The 25,022-nt window shown below is 40.6% G+C and overlaps 1 protein-coding gene across 7 annotated transcripts in view; it reads left to right on the forward strand.

Annotated features, from left to right (window-relative positions):
- Positions 1-25,022, forward strand: part of RAD51B (RAD51 paralog B) — a 661,060-nt gene that overhangs the window by 438,207 nt on the left and 197,831 nt on the right. The gene's annotated exons all lie outside the window — the stretch shown is intronic.

Genomic DNA, 25,022 nt, shown 5'->3' on the forward strand with positions numbered 1-25,022 from the left:
AAGAGACAGTTTTCTGAATAGGTAGTATTTTGGATGGCCAGGGGTTTGTGACAAGATTTGGGGTAAGCCAGTGAGAGATGCTTTGGTGTATCTGGGACCTCATTTATTTTGGGGGAATGCTTGAAGTATAGGAGGCATCTCCTAGGGTATTTAGTTTTCTGGAGGCTAGGAAAGGTAGTAAAGGTAAACTAGATACAAATTTGTTACTACGACTTTTATGGAGCCTTGAGATAGTTATAAGGAGCAGGAGGTTGAGCAAGGATTATTTTAATCGGAGAAGAGATTAGTAGAAACTCATTTAGGGGGATTAGAGGGTGCTGAATGAGATGTCAGAAGCTTTTAGGATCCAAGAAAAGTGGATGGCAGAGAGTGAGAGAGCAGGGTAAGCATTGTGTTCTGATTTCCTTCTTTACCATGTCTCATCTGCCTTGCCTGGATATTACCTATTCCAAACTAAAGGAATATGCACAGAGGTTGCATTGGGTAGTAGAAAAACATGGAATAGGGAGTCTTTATCTCCATAGTCTGGGAACTGTCTCTTTTTCTCTTAGAACTGTACCATTAAAATAGCTTATAATACTTCCCACGGGGTTTAATGTGAAGTAAATGTGATAATCTATGCCATGTGGCTTAGGTAGAATACTGGCCAAGTGACCAGACATCTTGGAATGAGTAGGATAATCTTAGATTTCACCTTCCTATCCCATATCCAATTCACTTTACCATTAGAGCTTCCTATTACCTTGATGTCTGAAGTTAATAGACACTTATGAACCTATGATAAATATTTATCAGTAGTACAAACAGAATTCTTAAACCGAATTCAGAGCTAGAATTATAATAGCAGAGTTACTATATGTTTCAGACGGTGGTCTGGCCTTAGTAAGGTTTGGTCTCTTAAGATGTATCACTCATTTATGGCTAAGTATATTTCAAATAAATGTGTGAGTCCCCTGTTCACTAAATTCCCTAGTGAGTATTCAGCAATCATTTCCCCAGGGTCTAAGGTATACCAGGTGCTATCCTGGCAATGAATGGGACATGGTTCTTGTTTTTAAGATGCTTCCAGACCAGTAGGGCAGACTGGTGTAAAAATAACTAACTGCCAGCCAGGTGTGGTGGCTCACACCTGTAATCTCAGCACATTGGGAGGCTGAGGCAGGTGGATCACTTGAGGTCAGGAGTTCAAGACCAGACTAGCCAATATGGTAAAACCCCATCTTTACTAAAAATACAAAAACTAGTTGGGTGTGGTGGCATGCGCCTGTAATCCCAGCTACTTGAGGGCTGAGGCAGAGAATCACTTGAACCCAGAAGGTGGAGGTTGCAGTGAGCCGAGATCGTGTGCCACTGCACTCCCGCCTGGGTGACAAAGCAAGACTCTGTGTCAAAAAAAAAAAAAAAAATAAAGTAACTGTATAATATGATAATATGATAAATGCTATTGACTGGTATGAATCAAGTAGCACAGAGGAAAAAAACCAGTTCACTCTAGTAGATGGTTGGCATTTTGAGAGATGAATATAATTGTGCTCATTTGTAATGTGAATTATAAATGTAGCAGTGTAGGAAATGCACATTTAATAAGATGTGACACTACTAAATTGGATTAAGTATATGCACTGGGTTTATAGATGGATATTCCCATCACATTTGTTCTTTTATTTGTATTCCTCCCCCGAGCAGCCCTTGCCTGGGAAAGTGATTGGTCTTTGCACAATTGGGGCTAGGATTTAGGTTCCTGTCTGGGCACCAGAAACTGTATGGTTAGAAGAAGTAATGTCTTTTTTTTACCCTTTGCAAGCTTCATTACCGAACTCCATAGCAAAGACAGATTAACAAGCAAAAAGCATAACAAATTTATTTAACAGAGTTGTATGTGATACTGGGGCCCTTAGAAATGACCCAAAGACCCGAGAAAAACTGTGTGTTTCTATGGATAATCATACAGAAGTGTGATTATGATTATGTATGATAATCATATAGAAGTGTGACTGATGGACCACAGAGTATGATCTAATGGTAAGAAACTAGGGAGAACTTTGCAAGGCCTGTTTGTTCAGATTCTTCTTGGCTTCCAGGTATAGGGTAGGACTGCTCTGGAATGAAGGTCTTAAGGCCTACTTTTAGGGAAGGTAGGTCAGAAACTTATTTTATGGCCTGCTTCAGAAGGAAAGGCAGGAGAAGGTCAGAGAGTGACCTTCCTGCTTCTGTGGTTTTCTAATGTCCTTTAGCTTAAAATACTTGATATGCTAGGGTGCCGTATTTTGGGGTATCCTGTTCTGAGCCCCAACATTTCCCTGGAAGGGCGATGGCTTTTCGATCTAAGCAAAGTTATCAGAGGGAATGATGTACAAATGTATAGAAGACAGACTATGAGACCAAATTCTGACTCTACTACTTAAGAGCTGAGTGTCTTTTGACAAATTACATATATTCCTGGTGACTCTGATATCTCTATAAAACAAGAATGATAGTAGTACCAACCTTATAAGGCTGTGCTTCAAATGCATAATAAATATGAAAACATTTTGTAAAGTGCTGTAAAAATAAATGTTATTGTTTAATCAAAAACATCAGCACACCATTTATTTTTGTAGTTCTATACATTATGCAAAAAGTTACAGAGATGTTGGGCTCATCTTCTAGGAAAACAGAATCCGAATTCTGTATCAGGTCTAAAGTCGGAGGTCAAACCTTGAGCTCTCTCTAGGTGCTGTTTCTCCTGAAAAGTTGACTTGTAAGTCTAACCCAGTGCACTGCCTCTGATGGCCTGTTCTTTAGATAGGTAAAAAGCAATTTGAAAAGGGGAAGAGTATTGTGCTTTCCATAAAAACGTTACTTCTTTTGCTCTTTGGAAATTCTTGCTCTTTTGGTTGTGAGCTCTGAAGGTGAACAATCCAGCTGATTCAGATCCCCAGAGTAGCCCTAATCATAAGAAAACTGTGACAACCACAGATAGTAAAAACCTACCTCAATTTGTACAACTGGGGTAAGACAAATACATATGGTATTATATGAAAATCAGTCCTTTATGCAAATCTAGAAACATAGTTTGATGTCATTGCATTTAACGTCAAAGAGATGATGTCAAAGAGAACGTGTTTACCACTGGGAGAGTCAAATGAAAGAAGTAGTCTTCTAGAATCCTTTCAAATGAAAGAATTTGTGTGTAGGGTTTGATTGATTAGTCGGCAAACATTAACATTAGTGAAAAGAACAGTACTTCTAGATATGGACCATTTTGTAGAGGGATTATGTCAGAACTCCTGTGGTATGTATAAGACCCTTGAAGGAGAGTCCTCAAACATGTAAGGGAACTTATTTTAAGAATATTTTGCTTATGGGCCCCTAATTCAGTTTGATGTCTATCTAGCTCACAATAGAGGATTATAATCTATTGGACTGATATATCTGAATTAACATCACATCAATCATATCACTTTCTGTATGAATATCATATAAAAATGTTAGTGGCTGCTATTTTCACCATGCTTTGTCATAGTTAAGCAATTTATTTCGCGCTGAAGCTCCCCTGTTCTAATTCTGGGATTGTCAGTTTTATGGTTCTTATTATACACAGATAAAACTGAACTTTTCAGATGTCAAATAATGTGCTGCAGACTTCCATGCAGTTCCCAGCTGCAGTTATAAATCACTGTTGTTTTAAGTAAGTGACCTAAATGCCATTTTTACTAGAGATTGAGTGGATAGGAGAGACTAACATAAAGCCTCTGGAGTTCTAACATTTCTCCTTGAGCAGCAAGAAGAGAATTGCATTTCCTGCTGACTAGAGAAGCCACGTCAATTTTGTCCTACCATTCTGGGAAATATCACTTTGGACACGGCTATAGACACACCTAACATATCCAGGTCCTGCTTATTTTTCTTGGATTAGCTATTAAAATGTATATATGTGTGCACATACACACATACATATACATCACACAGCCATTTACTTCTGTGTATACATATATATCATTGTATAGATTGCACTTTTACAGAAAAGACAACTGATTACCAGCACGTCACTCTCACTTCCTCCCATGTACATTTTGCATCTTTCCCACAGGGAAGTGAAACTCATGGTGGGTTGGAAGAGATTGAATTTGCTGAAGTGGATTTTGCCAAGTGGCTGTTTGTGGATGACCTTTGTCTTATTGGGGGTAATAGTGGGAGTTACAGATTCCTGGCAGAATGTATGTTCACATCTCATCACAATTAGAATCATAAACTATGGGTTTTGTGGATTTGTTCACCTGGGATAGTGATGAATTAGGAATCAAAAGATCTGGGTTTTAGCTCTATGTCTAAATATCTACATATATGTGAAGATAGTTCTGTGTACCACTGGATATTTTCCCTCTTTTGTCTTATCTTCTCCGTGAGACTTTCAAATCCTCAAAGTCACAGAGCATCTTTAATTTACACAGCATTCACTTTTTCATCTTTGTTTGTTCCTATACTGCATTTAGTAGAGATGTAATAACTACTTACCGACTGATAGAATGAGACCACATCCTGCCCTAGATGAACTGGAATTCTATTTGAAAGTGTTTCCAACTAGAAATATTCTGCTTTGGTGCCACTGTTACTCTTAAGATTCAACTGTAGCAACCACAGTGTGATCAGACACCTTCTCCCCTCAGGCATCACCCTTAGCCTTCCTGAGAAGGGGAGGGGGGGGCAGTGGCCCGCCAGCATGTCTTTGGGGCCCAGTGTTTCTGTCTCTCTACTTCTCCCAACACTCAGTGGCCTGGAGAAGAAGAGCTTTGGTAGATAATTTCTTTTTTTTCCCCCCCAGCCAAGAGGGATTGAGCACTCATGAATATTTTAAGCGTGTTACAAAGAACACAAAAGCTGTGCCTTCGTGGAAGGATTAAATGTTGGCGCTTGACTCCTCACAATCAGCACATTTTAAAACATAAACCAGATCATGTCAGTCTCCTGCTTCAGTCCACCAGTGGCCTCCCACCACTCTTGCAACCAAGCCCAAGGCCGGGTGCCAGCCTCCAAGGCACTGCCTGGCTCAGCCCTGCCCAGTGCCCTGACCACCTCTTGTAGTGACTCCAGCCATGCTGGTCTTGCTGAATTGCCAGGGCATCCTAAGCATCTTTAGGACCTTTCTACTCATCTCTCATGTAATACTTTACTAATATTAACCCTAGGAATAACTTTGCAACCTTAACTTCCATTACCCACTAGACAGTTTTCCTTCTTTAGTTCCTTTACTTTGTTACATGCCTTGCAATCCAGCCCAATACAGGGGAATCCCTATAGAATATATGTCGTTGTATCCTCAGATATGGCCAAGAAAACTTGTTTGTGACCTGTAAGGAGAAGATGGTTCACTGAAGGCCATTCACAGAGGAGATAAAGCACCAAAATTCAGTGTCTAGCCTTAATTTTTCCTTATTAGAAAGTCTGGAATAGAAGGATGTGTTCTCAGGATCTTTCCTAATAAAGGAATTCTTTTTTTATTTGGATGAAGAGATTATTTCTGTAATTTCCCACAGTCTTAGGCTGAACTCTCCATGTAATGAACGTTTACTCAGAATAGTCTAGGCTTTGTGTACTCGTGGAAAGTGTAATATAGCTTGCCTTGTTGGTTTTTCTAGAGATATCACGTTTGGGTCACAGGGGTTCAGCCAGTCTTTGGCTGTTAAGCAGTGCAACTTTATGGGAATAGTTTTATAATGTTAACATCTGTAGACTGAGAGCTTGATGAAGACATCGCCCAGATTGCCTGGGAAAGGCCACTGACTTTGGGAGCTAATTCTTGATAGGTAAAATATTTAGCTCTCTCTTTTTTAGTTCTTTGTCTAGACACAGCTACCAACCTTACCATTTCCATCTTTTATAGCAGATGAGCTGTGTGCATATTTTCTTATCTCCTTGCAGTATGCATTTTTGCAAGTTAGGGGACAAAGCCCAGGCCCTTGGCTTTTTAACTTTTCTGCTTCCTTGGTATTTATACATGAGATAAGATGTTAAAGGATTTCTCTTTACAGATTTCTGTTGAAAGAATATAAAACTGACTGGATATTCATATGTTTGCTGTCCTCTGCTCTATTAACTCTATGTTCATATTTCTTTTTTTCCATGAAGCCTCTGTCGCCCACTTTGTTTAAAATTGCAACCTATTCCCACACCTTAAACTAAATCTCCCTTACCCCTAGTTTGTTTCCCATAGCAATGATCACCTTCTAACATACTGTGTCATTTGTCATTTATTATGTTTATTGTCTGCCTCCTACCACTAGAACGTAAACCCTACAGGGAGGGATTTCTATCCGTTTTATTCACATTGTATCCCAAGTACCTATAGCAGTGCTTGGTGCAGAGTAAGACTTTGATGAATGTTTATTAAGTGAACACACTGACATCCCAATGAAAAGATAGACACTGTGGTGTAGTGATGAAGAGCTTGGGGTTTGGAGTGAAACAAGCCTGGGTTTGAATCCCAGCTGTGCTGCTTACCAGCTGTGTGTCTTTAGAAAGTGATTTAACCTCTTTGAGACTCATTTTTCTCATCTGTAAAATGAACATTAAAGCACCTTGAAAATGTGTTGTGAATATTAAAAAAAAAAAAAAGGTAAATAGGTAATACAGCATGGTAGATAAGAAGCAAGTCTTTATATTCCAATGGATATGGGTTCTGGGCTTTAGCTTCAAGTTATGGCTCTCTGATTACCTTATACAATTTTTATTAACACTCTACGCTCATATTCTTTACCTGTGAAACGGATGTAAAATACTATGGCCTGCCTCACAGGAGAGTGGCCAGGATTGAAGGAGGTAATCTTTGCATAGTGTTTAGCAGACTGATCAACTCATAGCAAGGGACTAACTAATTGAAGACAGCGATGATGATAATGTTTGAAAGGTGCTTATCTTTATTGTTCACACATCATAGTAATTGCTCAATAAATGGTAGCCTTGATTAAAAATGAAGAACAAGTTTGTTAGAACTCGGGGAACCTCCTAAATTTGCCATATTCTTTGTGTTCTCCTTTCTCCAGGGTGAAGTAAGGCAAATGCTTGAAGTTATCTTTGTTTCAACTTGTTTAAACTCGAATATGAAACAGCAAACAATTTTTACGTGCCATACTTTTTTCTTTGCCCTGTCACCAACAGTTCTGTTATGATTTCAGAACTTAATTTCTAATTTTTGGATTCAGTTGCACAGAGGCACTTCTTCAGGCGATCACTGTGGGGGCTTAATATAACTCAGGTATTTACTCAGCTGGTTTGGAGCTAATGGAATTGGCTGTAGTGGCTATCGTTAGGGGAGGTTATAATGTCTCAAGGGTTTCATTGGCTTCTACTTCCTTCTGCTGACTTGTAGTAAAAGACAAGAGCTGCTTCTTCCTGGCTCTACTTCTCACTTGCTGCGTGAGTCTCAGTAAGACACCTCACTGCTGCTGAGAACCACACCCACTAAGCAGACAACCCAGGTGTGAATCCTTGCTCCATCTTGCCATGTGACCCTGGCTAAATTATTCAGTGTTGCCGTATCTTATTTTCCTCCTTTGTAAATAAATAAATATATATGACAAATAAAATGATCCTATACTATAGGCTTTTGTGAAAATTAAATGAAATACTACATGTAAAGAGCACGTTGGAAGTACTCAATACTTATTATTATGTTTTCTTTATTAAAAAAAACTTAAACATTCTATTACCATGATATTTTAAATGTTTGAACTCTTTATTTTAGAAGTTCTAGAACCTTAGCTTCTGCCCGTGATGTCCTGTGGCGTCTGGAAAGCACCTGTTGAAGATTATCTTTGCTTGAAAAGAGCCACGAGTGACCACTGTGTCTTCCTAAAAGTGCTCAGATACAATTGTCTCTCAGTTATATAGTGTAATGTAGGGAAATAACCGAGATTAACTGGTGGTTTTGATTTCGCTTAAGGTGACATGGTGAGGACACTAAGGTTAGCGCAGCTCCTGAGCGGGAGGAGGCTGCTATCCAGAGTCAGGAAGCCTCCGAAGGTGATTTTTGCCTGGTGATCAGCTTTTGGCCAAAAGCCTATCATTCTCAGATGAACCTGGCCCTGTTCCTGGTCCCAAAGCTCCAGACCAGGCTGAGCTATAAAAACAGAATGCCAAATTATTAATTCCACAGTGCAAAATTAAGCTTTTCTGAGCACTGGATAAGTTTGCCTAAGTTCCCCTTTAAAGTAAATTAAGTGACAAATCAAATTATTGGACAGTTGTCACATTATTGACAGTTACCAAGGTAAGTACAGAATCGATGAGAGGGGAGTTAAGTGATTCAAATGCTTATGTTATGAGGCCCTGTTAGCCTGCTGTTCCCCTCCACATGCAGATATGTCTGTCAGGTGACCACTTGAATGGGCACACTGGGCTTCCTGGCAGCTCTAGTCAGGTTTGGAACAAGCACGGGCATAATTTTTCTTTTCTCTTAGAGATGGGCTCTCACTCTGTCATTTATAGCTGGAGTACAGTAGTGCAATTATAGCTCACTGCAGCCTCGAACTCCTGGGCTCAAGTGATCCTCCCCCGTCAGCATCCTGAATAGTTGGGATTACAGGTGTGAGCCTCCATGCTAGGCTATCCTTTATGTATAATTTTTTACTCCCCATATCCTGTTATACATATTATTTTTAATTTAAATTTTATTTTTCATCAGAGTAAAACCTGTATATTGTTTTACAAATCTAATAGTAGTATAGATTTTTACTGAAAAACAATGGTTTCTTGCCCCGATTTCCCCACTCTCCTTTGCTTCTTATGCTTTGGAAGCAGCCACTTCAAATCTCTTATTGTTGATTCTACTAGTTACCACCACATTTCTAACTGATATGTTTGAATTGCTATTTCTTAATTTTTCAGTTTTAAACATTATCTCCTGTTTTCTATGGACGATGACCATAGAGTACTTACACCATTCTATCCTCCTGTTTCACTCTTCCCCTTCTTTCTTCCAGTGTGATTATATCATAATATTCAGTTAATAATTGCATTACTGTGACAATGTAAGCATTCATGGCAGAGCTATAGAATGTACCATGATTACATTTTCTTCTTTTCTTCCTTCTTCTCCTTCCTTCCTTCCTTCCTTCTTTCCTTCCTTCTTTCCTTCCTTCCTTCCTTCCTTCCTTCCTTTTTCCTTCCTTCCCTCCCTCCCTTCCCTCCTTCCCTCCTTCCCTCCTTCCTTTCCTCCTTGTATTTTTAAGTTTTTCTCTGGAACACACATTTCTCCACCTACATCCCCATCTTTAAATCACTATGGCTATATGAAACCATAATCTCTTGCCTTCACCACACCTAACAAAATTAACAATTCATTAATATCATCTAATACCCAGCCCATAATCAAATTTCCCTGATTGTCTCAAAGGTATCCTTTTACAGTTGGTTAGTTTAAATAAGGACCTAAATAAGATCCATAAATTGCATTTAGTTGTTATATCCTTTTACTTTCTTTTATTCTGGAGTACTTCCCAGAATAAAATAATGTCATAAATAAATAATGTCACAAATAATAATTAATGTCACAAATAATTACCTCCTTGCCCTCCCTTTATTTGTGACATTAATTATTTGGAGAAATTGGATGTTGAATGCCCCACATTCTAGATTTGGCTGATAGCTTCTTCACCATCTCCTTTTACTTGTTATTCTAGATTTTATATTTCCTATAAACTGGGGGTTACTGCTGAGGTTTTATTAGATTAAGATTTAGAGGTTTTTTTGTTTGTTTTTCCTTTTAGGCAAAAATACTCGATAGGTGGTGTTAGTAATTCCTATCTTATCATGTCACAAGGCAATAATGTCTGACTATATCACCTTTAATGGTGATTAAGTTGGTCAGTGGTTCAGGTTGGTGGCAACATGATCTTCCTATCACCAAGATTTTTGTCAGCTTCTCACCTACTTGTTTTAGCACCCATTGACTTTAGCACCCAAGATCATTGCCTTGATCCATTGCTTAATGAGGCGCATATTCTGTCCTTTCCTTCTGCAGTTCTGTCCTGAGGCGGCGAGTGCTGATTATGCAGTTTAACTCCATAAGGCCATCTTATTTTCATTTCCAAGTCTGTGTTAGAGTCAGGGGGCTTCTCTGTGACTCTCATGTACTACCTAATAACTGACTAAATTTATATGAAAGTCACATTCTTATAGTTGTATTGATTAACATTTTTACCTGACCTTCTAGTTGAGCTTTGCTGTTGGTTTTGAAAACATAATGGAAAAGTGGAAAGCATTCTTGTCAGTTACGTTGAAAAGTAACTGGCAGACAATGTGGACTTTAAAAAAAAATAGTGGAACAAATAAAGGGAATCTGCTTTGGTTTATAATGCCTCCTTTCTCTAGGGTAGGAAAATTTTGAAGTCCAGTGGGGTCTCTCCTGCCTGCGAGGGGATTGGCAAGAAGCTATCAGGATACGCATGGATGACACCCAGTCACACAGTCATTTGAGGACTTTTTGGTTGCTGTTTTGTTTTAGTTTTTTACCACCTTAGAGAAGTCTTTCACAAAAATTTTTCCTAAACCCTGTTGCATGCGAATTAGGGCTTTTCCTTTCCTCTGTAATGGGGCCTAATACTCTTTGATGTGTTTTAGCAGAATTTAGCTTCTAAATACAGTTTGAAACTCAGCGCTCTCTCTCTCTCTCTTTACACACACACACATACACACACACACACACACACACACACACACACACACACACCCTTACCCTTGAACTCTCAGCTGACATGTTATTTCTATTTTTTTTTCTCCTTACTACAAGAACCTGTCCTGTAGGAACCAAGTTCAGTGGTAGGAGGAGATTATGCAGACATCTTGCCTCTACTTCCTGGAAGGTTGGGTCATGTGACATAGATGCAGGTGAACAGGAGAAGGAAGGCTTCTTCAGTGTCTCCCAGCTGGGTGCCTGTTTTCATGCTTTTCAAAGAGCTCCTTTTCCGAGACAGATGAATCCCTGATATAAATACCTGTGCTATTTTTATAGAAAGAGAAAGATTGGTCACCTTGTTAATGACTTCCAGTATTCCAGAGTTCCTCCTCTGAAATACTCTGCAGATCCAAATTCTTATAGGGCCTCCTCTGCCATTTAGACTGACCTTCCCCATAGCTCTCAATGTCCAAATTGGGCCCTTCTTTCGAGGCCCAGATCAAACGACTCCTTCCCTGAGTCCCCCAGTGAGAAGTCCTACCTTCCCATCTCTTAATTTCCCATGCATCCCTCTTTTCACTGGTTACTTGCTACTCATTATAGTTCATTTGCATACTCATTTTACTTCTTTTTTTGGTAACAGATAAGTATCAGTCTTTTTGTAACCATGATTAAAAAAGACATATTGTGTTCTTTTGGCTCTTTTGCCTACCAGTGCCAGAAATTTCCTACACTTCTTGGCATCTTGCTTTTCTTGCCTGTGAAATAGACAATACTAGTTCCCTAGAGAAGAAACTTGTCTAGAGAGAAAAATGTGCAAGGTAGACACAGCTGGTGAGTTACCCTTAGGCTCTTTCCAGCACTGCCAATTTCATTTCTTCCAGAGGGAGTTAGAATGCCACATAGCAGTTTTCCTGGTGCCATGCTTGAAATGGTGACTCTATTTGAAGGAAGTGATTTTGTAGTCACATTGATGTTGCTGCCTGCTGCAAGCCAGGCAAATCACTCAATATCTTTATCCTTAAAAGAGGAATCACGTCACATACTTTATAGGGCTGTGATGAGGATGGAAGAGATAAGTAAAGCACTGAGCATGGTGTTTGATACTCACTGGGTACCCAGTAGATGTCAGTTTTCTTTGTCTAGACTATATAGTGCTTTTTAGTTTTCACCCTGATCAAATTGCATTTTTAAAAATTCTGAGTGAAACATGGCACTGGGTAGTTTAAATAAAGGGGAGCTAAGGGAAGGTCAGCAGGAGATAGAGGGCTGAAAGAGCCAGTTACATTTGTTTGTCTGTTTTGTTTTGTAATAAGCAACAGTGGCTTCTCATCTTCCTTTTCTGGTCCCGAGCCTGCTGAGTCACTGTTCCAGCCCTTGGGCCACATGACCTCTGGCTGTGTCTATGGAATACAGCAAAACCCACAAAAAACCAGCACTAATAAATGGCAGATCATTTTGAGGGATTTTTGTTTGCGTTCCTGTGCTTGCTCTCCTGGTGAGATAGGAAACCTTTAATAAGACTTTTCCTAAATGATGTTACATGTGAAATGCAGATTTTTTCTCTGTTCTCCTAACAAATGACCATTTCATGAGGTTTCTTTTCATTTTTTCTTCTTTCCTGCTTCTTGGTACATTCCACAAAGAGCTTATTCCTCTGCTGGTTACTGATTGATGGTTCTACTCTGTGTGCCCTTTAATTTTGCAATAAACCAACAAGGAGTTGAGACCACAAACTTAAAGAGAATTGACTTATTTGACTGGATTCACTGGAGCCAACAGGCAGATTTAGTCATTTCAGTGTGGTCCTGGGGAGGGCAGGAGGAGTCCATGAGAAGGAACACCGTGTTGTCAATAACCAGACAGAAAAAGCTTGCTTGTCCTCTCATTCCTAAGCATCTGGGCATCTGTTCTCGGCAGTGACCCCTTTCCAGGCCATGATGGAAGTGGGACAGTTTCCATGAGGCTTGCTCAGAATCTAGGATTCTGAATTCAGTGGGACTTTAGGTATATAGGATTGGTAGTCAGTGTTTCCAGGTTCTGTGTCCCTTTTTTCAAAGGGATTGTGGTATATCTTGACGGACTGCAGGAACAGCCAGAAGCCCTCTTCATTTACCAGATGTTAAACAGCCTGGCCTCTTGGCTAGATGACTTCAAAGACCAAAGACAAACCCCGCGCCCTGCGACCTCCATCCTAGCTCTATCTTTACCATAAGGCCAGGGCCTCCATCAGGTTACAGAGGCACTAATACACTTCATGAGCTGGTTCCCAAATATATTAAGAATGAATTATTTTTTCTTATTTAGCACTACCATTGTACAGAGTAATCAATCTGAAAAATAAATACAAATATCATTTCAAATAGGAAAAACAAGAAAATATTTATTAAACTGAAGACCTTTAGTTTTAGAGATATGCATTTGAAAACACAGAGACTATTATCATTTATATTTAAGGTTTGTTCCAGACCCAGTGGTGCTGCTCTCTGTGCGTTGAAGTGAAGCTGAGAAGACAAATGCCCAAATGGATTTTTTCCTACCTGTGAACCCCTAATACAGATCCCAGTGTTGTTTGTGTCTGTACCACATTTAACCAGCTAACTGCTTGTTCTTATTCTGTTCTTATGTGACAAACTCTCTTCTGAAACTCTTGTCATCACATTTCAGCAGAAGTGAAAACATTAGCAGAGTGGTTGGTGGCCAAGACAGAAATAGAACCCAGGAGTCTGTGTCCTTTCCCTTGCCATACCTACTGGAGCATGGTTCCTCCCGCCTGAAGACTCAGTGTTTCCAATTCTAACAAACAGAATTCTAACAGTTGACTGGTTTCTTCTTGCTACTGAAAATTTGTTTCGTACTTAAACATTTTGTACAGTTTTTTTCTTTATGAATGATTTTGCATTAAACACACGGGACTTGGTTAATCCAATATCAGTAAATGCCTTATGCTGAGGAAATTAATCCACAAATATCCATGGAACCATGAATTTTCATGTTGGGAACCTTTTTATGTGATGGAACCTGTGGAGCCTAGAGAGCCAGGCAACCTGGTCCCATGTGCCAGCTATTGGATCTCAGAAAACGCCTCAACTTCTCTGAACCTCGGTTTCCTCATCCTCAAAACCTGGATGATAATGTTTACCTCCTAAGTTGTGAGGATGAAATAAGCCAACGTATCTCAAGTAGTTGATGAGGGTCTGACACATAGGAAATGCTTAGTGAACGTGAGTTTCCTTTCTTCCCCCATCCTTTAGAACAGGGTCAGAGATGTAGAAATACATAAAAATCTCATGAAATGTATACTGCAAACAACATAAAAAGTCTTGTACTAAATTGCTTGGTATTGAATCTAAAGTCAGAGTATTAGCTAGGGCAAGGTGGCTCACGCCTGTAATCCCAGCACTTTTGGAGGCCAAGGCAGGTGGATCACTTGACCCTTGGAGTTTGAGACCAGACTGGGTAACATAGGGAAACTCTGTCTCTACAGAAAAATAAAACATTAGCCGGGTGTGGTGGTACATATGTGCCTCTGGGGGCTGAGGTGGGAGGAATGCTTTAGCTCAGGAGTTTAAGGCTATGGTGAGCCCCGATTGCACCACTGGACTTTAGCTTGGGTGGCAGAGCAAGACCCTGTCTAAAAAATATTTGAAAAAAATAAAAATAAATTATGAGTATTAAGAAGTGAGCGAAAAATTAGAGCTAGAATAGTTAGCAAAGATTTCATGGAAGAGGTGGAATTTGAACTGGCCCCTCAAAGATGGAAACTTACAGAGTAAAGGAGGCTGTTTCCGACTGGGACATTTGGGATGGGTAAATTGTGAGAAGTAGAGAAATTAGAATGAGAATGTTACAACTCTTGGTTTTCCTACTGGAAGAATTGAACTCATAGAATAGTAAGTAAAAGGATAATATTAATATTTATTAGGCACCTATTCGGTGTTAGGCACTGTCTTAAATGCTTCATATGCTAACTCATTTATCCTTAAATAGGTAGGATTGCTATGCCAATTATACAGTTGAAGAAAGTGAGGCACAGAGAGGTTAAATAATATAGCTGAGTAGGTGTGGAGTAAATAATGTAAAACTAGTAGGCAGTGGAGCTGAGATGGAAACCCAGGAGATCTGGTTCTGGTGCCTCCCCTCCTAACCCAGGACAGCTGCTTTGGTCACTTCCCAGCTTCCCTCATTCTGCATTGAGGGTCAGCTAAGACCATCCTGTGAACATACCCTGGGAAGTAAAAAGTATGTGTAAAACGACATGGTTATTCTTATTAAAGACGTCATATGAGAGATGACAAATAGCTACCTGGAAATGAGGGAGAAAAATTACAGTGTGGCACCCACAGGCTGTTGTACTGGGCAGGTTTAGTCAATGCGCAGCATTTGTGCCTCACCATCATCTTTAGCGACTCTGGGTCCTGAAAGCCTCATATTTCCCATTTGGAAAGTATTCAAGGAGGCCATTTCCAAGCCACCAGAGTGAGTATCTGAGACTAAAAACTTGTTTGGCTTCTGGCAGTAGGGCTTCTGCCTCAAGTGTGATCTGCCTTCGACCAGGACATACTTTTTTTTTGAGACAGAGTTTTGCTCTAGTTGCCCAGGCTGAAGTGCAATGGCATGATCTTGGCTAACTGTAACCTTCACCTCCTGGGTTCAAACAAATATTCTGCCTCAGCCTGCTGAGTAGCTGGGATTACAGGCATCCGCCACCATGCCCAGCTAATTTTTTATATTTTTGATAGAGTCAGGGTTTCACCATATTGGCCAGGCTGGTCTCGAACTCCTGACCTCAGGTGATCCACCTGACCTCAGGTGATCCACCTGCCTCAGCCTCCCAAAGTGCTGGTATTACAGGCATGAGCCACTGCACCTGGCCTCAGGACACCCTTTTTAATGGGCTTGTATCACATGATTGGGAGTTTGAATGTTAGTAACCATAATGGAAGATCTCCACTCCAAGGGCATCACCGTGGTAGGAAGCCTACCCCGACTCACCGTGTAAATATTTAACCATTTCAATGTATTTGTTCTAGACCTAGTCTTCTTTTGTCTCTCCTGTGTTGACTGTGCTTAATTGTAGGTTATTATTGTGTGTCCATATTGATGTCATTTATTTAAGTACAGACACAGATAGCATTGCTTCAGCTGCCCCCGCCCCCCTTTTAAAAATAACACCTTACACAATATCCCTTCCTTGAGGAAATCAAATAATTAACTTTTATTCAAGAGTATATCTGATGAGGTGGCTAACTTGGAAATTTGTGCCTAGGCAGACCTGTTAACCTCTGTTTGAACACATAGTGAGTGGCATTTGCTCCCATTTTATGCTATAGAATAACTGGTAGTAGAATTGGTTGCACCTCTCCAGACATTGAGTTTGGAGAGCCCTTGGTGGTTGGGATGCCATTTGTGCTGGTGGCACAGAGATACAAGGAGTCAGCCCAGAGGCGCTCACCCTCCACTGGAGGTTTGTCAGAGGCTGGGTGGGACCCGAGGCTCCTCTGTGTAGCTGAGGCTGAAGGTTATCAATGTTGGTATTTGTCAGGTTGGACTCCCGCAACTGCCATGTTTTCATACCTGCAAGGAGCAAGTGACTCAACAGAATGGTTTTCTTGGTATCAAATGAGTCTAAGGAGGGGAAATCACTTAATACCAGTCGTCTGTGATGGACCGATCACAAAGCTGTGTCTTTCTATTCCTCCTTGCAAATCAAAGGGAGGGGAATCCCCAGAGCCCAGGCGTACACATGAATAGAAAGCACCATCAAGTAATAAAAACACCTAAAAAGGTCAGCAGAAATTTGGGGGGGGGGCGCTGGAAATTCACCTCCTCTGCCTTTCTGTGGGACTCAGAGGGCAGTGATAAGGTAGCAGGAAGTGATACTCACTATGTGCCAAAGCAAATTGGCCACAGGACACGTACATTGTGGTGGAAGGCCGGTAGGTTAGTTTCTTTCACATCCATGTGAACCTCAGAGTCAGCTGACTGTTGGCCTTGTTCTCTTCCAGGTTCTGGCTGGCCAGAGACTTTTTTGGCCTCATACTAACTGCAAAATTGCACACAGTTGGCGAATGCACCATTGGAAGCCACTGTGGCTGCATTGTCACAGCTCACCAATTGTGCATGTTACTTCCTGCAGTGGGCCCAAGATCACTGACAGGATGCCGCCGGGGTTGGGCTGAAGGTGGAAACAGCACATTAGCTTACTGTTTGTGGCCTCTTTACAACTGTTGGCCCCATCTGAGATCCGGAACCACCACGTGCTAACCTCAGCCCACTGGGACCAGTGGAGCAGCCGGCAGTGGAACCAGCTCTCCACACCTATGTCTATGGCATGGTAGCTGCCGGCGCACGGTTTCCACTGCATCCCCTTGTGTGTGCACCCCAAGAGAAGTAGGCCAAAGAGAAAGCTGCCCTAGGGAGCCACATGCTTATCTTGTGTGTTTACTTTTGCCAAATGGCAGACGCAATTCTGCTTCAACGCATTTTTTTCTGAACTCAGTGGTCAAAAGTAGGATGGAAGCACTACTTGCGTCAGCTCCCTCTGTGATTGAGTGTGTGCTTGTGCAAAGCTGAGGAGATTTTTTTCACCTCCTCCATCTGCGTTTCCTCAGACTGAGCCGCTCTCTTCTTTAGGGACTCCCCTTCTAGGCAGAGGGTTTCTCTAGCTTTGCCTATGGATTTCACAGTGAAATCTACAGAAGATTTTTCCTCAGGGCTGATAATAAGACGTGTGAATTTATTAAGATTGAAAGTATTCTCACCATAAACACAAATTATTTCAAGTTGTTCCTTCATCCCTTTTTCTACCCCCTTTTCCTTGGCTACTGCCAATTCGTTCTGTGTGGGACGAGTTTCTTAAGGTTGAAGATAAGAAGCAATGCAAAGATGGCATTTTTAGTACAGCACTCATCCTAATGTGAGTGAAATATCTGAAACATTTATTCTAAGCAGACACATTAACAGTTGTAATGCATTCATTCTCTGCATATCTTTTGTGGACTCAACACTTTTAGGTACAGAGAGGTTAGGAGAATTTCCCAGAATTGCACAGGTTAGTGACAGAGCCAGAAATAAAAGGCTGCCTGACTCCCACACCCATGTTTTCTTCAAGCAAAATTGAAATTTGGCTTCTTCTCTACAAATATTTCACAAGAAAAATTCCCCGCAGCCTTTCAGATTTTCCCAGAAAACAATTGTTGTGCAGTCCTTCAAGATGGAAATGGCAGGCTGGAATATTGAAACCTTATCAGTTTTTTATTCTAGAACTGACAGTTAATATTTTCTGAGCTGAAGCTAAGGTAAAAGTTGTTTTTTTTTTTTTAAATTGTGGAATGATTTTTTATTTTCTAGAGTTTGGCAAAACTAAGCCAGCAAATAGTAAAACCAGATTTGTTTTTGTGATGCTCAAATTCCAAAATATTTTATGTGACTTTTCTTCATAATAAATATTGGGTATCTCTTTCCAAAGCTGAAAATGGACGGGAAGGGCTTGGGGCGGGGAAAGGCGTGTGTCTGGGAGCGTGGGTTTTCTAGACCTACCCTGTTCCCACTTTTTTCCTTCTGGCTCTTGCCCTCATTGCTTTCCTTATTCTCTTTCTTCCTCCTGTCTCCTTCTCACCTCCAGCTCCTACCACAGCAGACAGGTTGGGGCAGACACCGTCATGGGTGGGGAGCAGGAGGATGGCATGGGGAAACCACTCCAGGCCTTTCTCTCAGACCTTGGTGATGAAAGGACTCAATGGACCTGAACAATTTCTCACAGGAAAGTTCCGGTCTCTGTCTCCTTAAAAGCAAGGCATTCAGTAACCCTTAACAGAGCCAGGATTAAAATTTGAATTTCCGACTATCCCAGGCGTCTGGATAGAAAGGCTAGGTCACTGTCATATATGGCAATTAGGATCACTTCAGATACAAAAGTAACATTTTAAAAGCTGTCCCTTAAGCAGAGAGACCATTTTTAGTACAAAGAGGAAAAAAAGAGTATGCCTTCAGAGTTATGAAAGGCAGAGGCTTATCACTTTGAAAGCATTGGATTTAGCGCCAGGTGGGTTGGTGAGTAGAGTCAGCACCCACATTCTCTTTTTGCCTCTCTCTCTCTCTCTCTGGCCACCCAGATTATCTAGGGGCTACTGTTTACTTGAGAGCTAGAAGTACCAGGATGGACTCTCACTGCACCTTGCTATCCTGGCCCAGTTAAAGTGGTTTTGAAACTTCCTGATGTGTGTTAAATTGTGGCAGGTTTCTGCCAGTGAGTGGACGGGAGGAGGAAGCAGGTGTTTTATGGGCCAGAAATGCCCCTGAGATGCCTGAGGTTGCTTCATGAATCCCCTAACCCAGCCTACCCCTTCAACTCTGTTGTACAGAGACATGAGTTGCATAAAAAGCTTTAGTTTCAAAACTTCCATGGGCCTCGGAAATGATAACCACATGCTATCAAGGGCCACTGAAAACCACCAAAAATTTGTCAGAATTCATATAAGATTGCTTCACACGCGTGACTTTCATAGAAACGGAAGCTAATGACCTATTTGATTTATGGTATTTATTAGCAAAGTCTGAAAAGAGTCTTATCACAAGATTGGTCTTGTTACAGTATAGCATCTTGATCATCTTTCAGTGTATTTCTGGACATTAGATTTCTTTATTTATTACTTTTATAGATGGAATTCTCTAGAGCAGGACATTAAGTCTTGGAGAAGTCACCTGTCAGTAGGTCTGAGCTGAGAGTTTCTCTTTTCTCCTGTGTCCCATGTTGCCTTTAGGAAGGAGAGCAGGCAGGGAAGCCTGCATGCCCTCATCTCAATAGAGATTGGTATTAGACAGGTGACACCAGTTCACTTGGTGGAAAATGGGTATTACAAAATTTGCTTCTCAGCTGCCCCCACAGAAAGCTCAATGATGGCATTTGGCAGATTCTTAGGTCCTTTAAAAATCTGACTTTAATCAGTAATTATACTGCTGATCATGAGTATCTCTTCTGCTGACCAAACAGGGCCAGATATCACATTTCAACCTGTTCTATCCCTGGCTGACCACAGACTTCCTCTTTGTCACCCACCAAGAGTCAGGTAAAATGGGCTGCTTCCATCAAAGGCTGTGCCTTCAGGCCTGGCAGTTTCCTACTCAGACCTTCAGGGCTATCCCATTTTCTCTCCACCAATGCATTCTAGTACTCATGGAAGGCTCCAGTATGCAAAATGGCTACTCATGGACGCCCCCTGCAAAGATATTTCTAACCTTCAATGTAGAGTAGGTCAATATAGACATGTACAGTGTGGCTCCTTAAGACCAGGAACAGTAAGCCTGAGCAGAGGGTAGGTGTAGTCTGGGTATAGTCTAGTCATAGCATAGCTAAAGAAAGATGGGTCAACTAAAGGCAGAGGGTCTGCACTGGGCACACAGACTAGCAGAGAGTTAGGCTCAATTGGCCCAGTCCCCTGACTGAAGACCAGCTCATTCTGCTTATTCTCTCTTAACTCAAGGTTTTACTGCCTTAAGCTACCTTTTTAAATACTTAGTGGAAATAAATCATGTACTTTTGTTTGTGCGTTGGGGGGGTTGGTTTTTCATGGCCAGGAACCTCTGTCTTTTGACCAAAATGACATTGATTTCCTAGCCTTCTGCCTTACCAATTCATCTCATCTTAAATGGTCCTCTCTCTCTATCTCTTTTCTCTAGCTTACACATCCTGCTGTCTGTGAAAGAAGGACCTGCTGGGTTGTTTATGAATCTATACCCTGTATTTCTTTTTTAAAGATCTTAAATTTTTCTCTTAAACTAAGTGTAGATAGTTGACTGAAGTACACAGAAGGGTTGAGTAAGATGTCTTTAGAGGGCCGGGCGCGGTGGCTCACGCCTGTAATCCCAGCACTTTGGGAGGCCAAGGCGGGTGGATCACCAGGTCAAAAGATCGAGACCATCCTGGTCAACATGGTGAAACCCCATCTCTACTAAAAATACAAAAAAATTAGCTGGGCATGGTGGCGCATGCCTGTAATCCCAGTTACTCAGGAGGCTGAGGCAGGAGAATTGCCTGAACCCAGGAGGCAGAGACTGCGGTGAGCCGAGATCGCACCATTGCACTCCAGCCTGGGTAACATGAGTGAAACTCTGTCTCANAAAAAAAAAAAAAAAAAAAAAAAGATGCCTTTAGAGAAGCTACATAATGCAGAGGAAAACTGGAAACCTGGGGGCATAGCTTTTAAGGGAGAAATCTCTCCCCATCTTCCCTTGTGGGAAAATATTAAAAATGGGACTCAAGGTCTATGTGACACTATATGAAAGGCCATTTCATATACACGTACACCTCTGTAAGCAACCGATGTTGAAGAGGGCAATGCAAAGAAGCTTAGGAGTAAGCAGTCTCTCATACATAAAGTTGAGTTGAGACAGAAGTTACTTTATATAACTTTTAGGGTTTCTTGTTCCTTCTAGTAGGTGGATGGTATTCTTCCTCAAGAGAAGCTGATTAAGTTGGATTCTGTCTATTCCTGGCTTCAGACCTAATCATGACCATTAAAAATATGTATCTTTTCCTTTGTCCAAAAATCCCACTCTAGTCTTGCATGTAGTTGCTAGTGTGTAGTTGGGGGTGTGTTGTATGTTTTCAATAAGCCGTATTTTAGGGAAATAGCAAAAATAGCATATGTACTTTCAATTAAATTTGTATTGTTTTTGAACATATTGACAACAAATGTTTGTTGTTTGTCAGCAGTGGGCTATATGCTATATAAAATGGAATCAGGCATGGGTTTCATATCTAAACAAGCAAGGTATAAATCAGCAAAGGATAACTAATGGCAATGATAGAGTAACATTTGCCATAGGCCAGGTACTGTGCTAAGGACTTTCTATGCATTATCCAGCTGAATTCTCAGAACCATGTGAGCTAAGTATTATCATACCCAGAGAGATTATGAAGCTTGCCCCATATCACACAGCTAGTAAATGGTAGAACCCAGGATCTAAGTTCAGGTCTGATTCCAAAGCCCTTGTCCTAAACACTGTGCAAATTGCTCTTACACAAATTTAGTGCTGAGCATCAGAAGTCTCAGTCTTTCCCATGGAGCAAAGCAGCAGGAAAACCCCCTGAAGTGTCTGTTAGAATTCACTTTTAGAAACCAGATCGTGGTAAGACTCTGTTTATAATTTGTAATAGTATTTCATATGTTATTTTAAGAGTAGAGTTTTCAAGTCTCCTGATTGCCTCAGAGGAAAATATACCTATAGTCTTCTGCCCAAGTTGTGATGATTGTAATCATTGTTTTGGGAAATGTTTTCATTCTCTCCTTTTTGCTGAAAATATTTAGAAAGCCACAACAATTCCATAAGATGGCATGATTAGCAAAGCCCTGAGTTTGGTTGCTATGTATCCCTTTGGCGATTTGGCTTTAAGACTCATAATTAAAAGGAAGAGGATTATTAGCAAAATCAGTTAGGAGCTTGTTCTTTTGACATTGGGGAGTGAAAATATCTTCTTCCCCATCTACTGTTTCACCAGAAGTGGAAATTATGCTGGGTATCTTTTGAAGTACATCTGTAGTTCAGTTTTATGTTCCGTAGGGTATCATTTCATTAGTTCTATACAATAAAACCATCATCTCAGTACAAGTACAGAACCAGTGAATTGAGAAAAAGTGATCTAAATATTTTAGTCAATGCCTCATCATTGAATTTGAGAGTTTCTAGAGACATACAGTACCTTTATGTCTTGATTTCCCCCATGTATATGGTGACATGCTTTACATGGTAGGTATTAAGAAAGAAATTTTTTCTCATTACTATTAATCATGACATTGGAGTCCCAGTCATTTTCACCAAGCCATCATTTAAGAATCACAAAAATATTAGAGCTGACATATTTAGATCTCTCAGAAGTTCCACATTTTTTTTTTACAAAGATAGACAAATATATTATTCAGTTCATTGGTAGGTAAAGCGCATAGTATTTTTCAGAGCAATGTCAGTATCTTATTGGCCTTGATTTAAATAATGACTATATTTTTCTTACTAAGATTTTCACACAAATTCTTTGCAGTTAAATCAAACTTAGGGCCGGGCGTGGTGGCTCACGCCTGTAATCCAAGCACTTTGGAGGCCAAGGTGGGCGGATCACTTGAGGTCAGGAGTTCAAGACCAGCCTGACCAACTTGGTGAAACCCCGTCTTTAAAAAAAAAAGAAAAAAGATAAAGATAAAAAATAAAAAAATTTTTAAAATCAAACTTAGGAAGGACTAAAATAGGTACAAATGATCTGGTACCAAAGTGTATCCTGATATAGAAAATTGTGATTTAGTGTTCTATTGTTAGAACCAACTGTCTGGAGCCTATGACATATACTAATTTATTAACTTGTATATCCTCATTCTGAAGGAAATAATAGCAGTTGCTTCTATTTATTGAATATTTACTATGTGCCAGATACTTTAAGTACCTTACATTGATTATCTCATTTAATTCTCATAAAAATTATATAAGATAGATATTATTTGACCTATAAACAAATGAAGCTCAAAACTACACAGGGTCAGAATCAAAATTTGAACCCAGTTTTACTGAACTCCAAAGCTCTCACCCTATATTATAAAAGAGAAATGGCCAGGCATGGTGGCTCATACCTGTAAGCTCAGCACTTTGGGAGGCCAAGGCGGGTGGATCACTTGAGGTCAGGAGTTTAAGACCAGCCTGGCCAACATGATGAAATCCCATGTCTACCAAAAATACAAAATTAGCTAGGTATGATGGCATAGGCCTTAGTCCCGGCTACTTGGGAGGCTGAGGCAGGAGAATCACTTGAACCCAGGAGGTGGAAGTTGCAGTGAGCCAAGATTGTGCCATTACACTCCAGCCTGGGCAACAGAGTGAGACCCTGTCTCCAAAAAAGAGAGAGAGAGACAGAGTGAGAAATGAACACAAGTCCTTATTTATACTCATATAGTTTCCAGCCATTTTAATTGAAGACATAGGTGATTCTCACCGGTTGATGGAAAGTAGCAATTAAAAAAGAATATGAGAGATAAGATTAGCAAATACTGAGTGGAATCCTGCAATACCTGATTATTACTGTAGAGTGACTGGAGGCTCACAAGCCCAGTGGGCACGCGGACCTTAAAAGGTTGTCTTTGCTATTCGAGTACTTCATTTCTTTACCTGACCTTGCTGTCCTGCTCCCTCTCAGCCCTCAATTAAGCTGCCATTGATACAGGATTTATAATGTGTCACTGGTCCATTCAGGATACAGTGACAGAGGTGTGACTGAAAAGCTGGATAATAAAGAATGGAGGTGATTTCCATTTCTGTTCAAATCAGGGTGGCAACAACCATAGCTGACCCTTGGTTCAGACCAGCACAGCCCAGCTAGACAAATATTTCAAGCACTGAATTGTGTACTAAATGCCCAGTGCCCTTTTCAGAAGGGACACTGCCTCTGAGTGACCAAGATGCTCATAGTTTCTTCCCATGATGAGAACATCTAAACCTTGGAAAATGATTGTGGTATTCGTTATGTTACAATTTTCCAGAAAAGAATCTGTATTTATTTTTCTTCTAGGCTTCTAAACAATAAGGTAGATTTTACAAATGAGGATTTTTTAGGAATAGTTTCTTGACTATACCCAATTTGAAAATATTGTGTGGCATTGGATCACATTAATTAGGTTATTTTAAAGTCCTTTCCAGGAATTTTAAATGTTATGAACTTTTTTTTTGTATAGGTAGGATTATGTTAATTTGTGCCTTAAATACATAGTGAGACTTTGAACTTCTTTTGTTAGAATTCAACTATTTAAAAGAGGAGTGTTATTTCTTTTTTTTTTTTTTTTTTTTAGACGGAGTTTCGCTCTTGTTCCCCAGGCTGGAGTGCAATGGCACGATCTTGGCTCACCACAACCTCCACCTCCTGGGTTCAGGCAATTCTCCTGCCTCAGCCTCCCGAGTAGCTGGGACTACAGGCGTGCGCCACCATGCCCAGCTAATTTTTGTATTTTTAGTAGAGACAGGGTTTCACCATGTTGACCAGGATGGTCTCGATCTCTTGACCTCATGATCCACCCGCCTCGGCCTCCCAAGGTGCTGGGATTACAGGCGTGAGCCACCGCGCCCGGCCGAGGAGTGTTATTTCTTTAGAGTCAAACTCATTCCTATTTCACAAATTTGGAAATAAAACCCTGACTTTCTTTTTCTTTTTTTTTTTTTTTTGAGACAGAGTTTTGCTCTTGTTGCCCAGGCTGGAATGCAATGGTGCGATCCTGTCTCACCGCAACCTCCACCTCCTGGGTTCAAGCGATTCTCCTGCCTCAGCCTTTCAAGTAGCTGGGATTACAGGCATGTACCACCACACTCAGCTAATTTTGTATTTTTAGTAGAG

Source organism: Cebus imitator, unplaced genomic scaffold (genome assembly GCF_001604975.1).
Source record: "Cebus imitator isolate Cc_AM_T3 unplaced genomic scaffold, Cebus_imitator-1.0 Scaffold13, whole genome shotgun sequence".
Taxonomy (NCBI): Eukaryota; Metazoa; Chordata; class Mammalia; order Primates; family Cebidae; genus Cebus; species Cebus imitator.